Below are 2,552 nucleotides of genomic sequence, written 5' to 3'. Positions count from 1 at the left end.
GTGGATCATCTATTGGGTGCCAGGTCTGCTGCAGACACGCGGGATTCATCTGCATTTGGAACAAACACCCCTGCCCTCAAGCAGCTGATTTTTAGCAGGTCAGGAGAGGAGTCAGGGGAACCCTGACAGCAAATTCTGAGTATTTTAAGAAAATGACAGGACACGTGAGAAGGTGACCAGTGATGTGTGAAAAAGTCAACACCAAGCCAAGAACACAGATGGGGAAGAAACCAATGAGGGATGAAGGGGAATTTTGCAGCGTGTGTTCAGGACAGGGCTTACTGAGCTCCTGACGTTTTAGCAAATAGCTGTGTGATAAAGACGATGACTCCATTTTTGATGCTTGAAAACATTTAAGCCGCATTGGCCAAACGTTGGTCCTGGTCCTCATCTCAGGTTGTCCTACATCTGGGCAAGCTGAGAAGCCCGAGTGCTCCCACGTCGACAGTGGCAGGTGATTCAGATCACACAAGCCCCCCATTCTAGGCACCTTTACCCAACCCCACCCACCTGCCCACCACAATTAAACCCCTAGCTATGCACCTTTCCTTGCTCTTTCACAGCATTTGAGACCTGTTTAAGAAGTTCACCCTGTTCTCCTGTTACGTAAATATACCTTGTTACACTGTCTTGGGGGGTGTGTGTGTGGGGGGGGCATCGTTGCTCTCAACATTGAACCAAATTTTGGGGACGCAAGTCCACCTGTCTTTACAGGGTTCTTAACGAGGGGACAGCTGAGGAGGGAGGTACCTGCCACATTCCTGGAACAGTGCAAATTGGCATCCGACTGACACGAGTTAAAAAATAACTAGAGAAAGGGTCGGATTGTAAATGATGGGGGTGGAGGGCGTTAGATCACGGGAAGCTTTTTGGCTTTTTTAAGAACATAGATTTTAGTCTGAACGGAATAAACCAACACTACAGAGTTTCGAGCAGAGGATGGGCATGATCTGCTTTTGTTTATTTAGTTTACAGTAGCTGAATTGAGATATAATTCACATGCCGTAAAATGCGTTCTCCTCCATGCCTACAGTTCAGTTGCTTTTAGTATATTCATAAAAAATATGGAATGCCTCATTAATTTCCGTGTCATCCTTATGCAGGGACCACGCTCCTCTTCTCTGTATGTTCCAGTTTTAGTAGCTGCGCTGCTGAAGTGAGCACCTGTGGTTGGCTTGCACAGCGACCCTCTTGCTGCTGGGGTGAGAATAGCCTGAAGGAGCCAGGCTGTGGAGCAGGGACCCAGAGGGTACACGTGCAAATCCAGTGACAGAGGACGGTGGTTCCAGCTGCAGTGGTGAGTAGCAGAGAAATGGTGACAATTCATGAGGTTCTGGATCTTCCAAAGGCAGAGACAACAGGATTTCCTGATGGGTTGGGTGCTGCAGGCGCCGTTTGTTCTGTTTTAAATTAGGACATCTGAGACGGAAATCCGGAACTGAAAGGGCAGCCAGTCACCGCCCACGGACACTGAAAAAGCAAGAGCTGTTTTCTGCTTCTAGTGACAGGAGAAACCTGCTGTGGTGCAGATTTTATTATACGAAGGAAAGTCTCCAACTTCAAGGCCCAAAGTCGTTAGACACACATAGAGCTGAGGGGTGGAGCCACTAAATTTCCCTGAGAGAGAGGATCACCAGCCCGAAAGCCAAATAGAGACTATGTCCACAGCAAGCCACTCAGGACAAAGGAAAGCGACAGACAGACGCCCATAAACCAGTAAATAGCGATGACCAGATACATGCACGGGTACTCACTGTTTTAGGAATTTATAGTGTGTAACTACGTTGCTGCTCTATTTTGCTTTTCTGTCCCTCTCTGTTGCTCTCACTGTATTTTTCTGTCTATTCCTCTCTGTTTTTCTCTCCGTTTCTCCCTTTCTATTCCCTCTGGCTATCTCTCCCTGTATGTATCTGTCTCTCTCCGTTTCTCTGTCTCTTTGTATCGGTCTCTCTATTTCTTCCTATTATCTCCCCTCCAGTTTTGTCTTCTTCCCTCTGTATGTGCATATGTGTATATCTGCTTGTCTGTCCCTGTTTCTTTCTCTCTCTGTATATATTTCTCTCTCAATTGTTAAAGCTGCCTTGGCTCGGTAAAAAAGACAGGAGAGTTTCCACGCTAGGATCAGAGCTCCTGGATTCTCTGTCTGGCCGCGGCAGTGCCAGGTTTGCGTGGTGTCATATACCCTGACGTTATTGAAATGGCAATGAGGTTGGGAAGTGAAAAACCAACAAGAAAATTTTGAGGACAACCAAGGTGGACAACCTCCCTCCAAACAGTTTTTTTTTTTTTTTTTTTTTTTTTTAGAACTTTTGATTACCAGAGGCCTTATTTTATATCGCAATTAAGAGGACTTGAAAAGTACCTGATCAAACAAGCATGCATAAATGAAAGCGTTGGGGAGCCAGTTGGGTGCAGTTAATTTTTATTTACACTCTCTCTCCGCTCTGGCTTTATTTATCGCCAAGCAGCTGGAAGGGTAGAATCCACCAGAGGGTAAATCACTAGTTCTGTGTGAACGGGAATATCTTTCTAGTACATTGTTCAAAAATAGA

At 45.9% G+C, this 2,552-nt stretch overlaps 1 non-coding gene across 1 annotated transcript; it reads right to left on the bottom strand.

Annotated features, from left to right (window-relative positions):
* Window positions 1–1,058: 1,058 nt before the first annotated feature.
* LOC135271591 (U6 spliceosomal RNA) lies at window positions 1,059–1,164 on the bottom strand. Its single transcript, XR_010339718.1, has one exon. It is a non-coding gene; the product is annotated as a U6 spliceosomal RNA (small nuclear RNA).
* Window positions 1,165–2,552: the final 1,388 nt, after the last annotated feature.

The sequence above is a fragment of the Aotus nancymaae genome, unplaced genomic scaffold (assembly GCF_030222135.1).
Source record: "Aotus nancymaae isolate 86718 unplaced genomic scaffold, 86718_ANA_hifiasm-v0.15.2.pri h1tg000083l, whole genome shotgun sequence".
In the NCBI taxonomy this organism is placed as follows: Eukaryota; Metazoa; Chordata; class Mammalia; order Primates; family Aotidae; genus Aotus; species Aotus nancymaae.
Note: the sequence above shows the minus strand (reverse complement) of the source record. Positions and strands in the feature narration are given on the sequence as shown.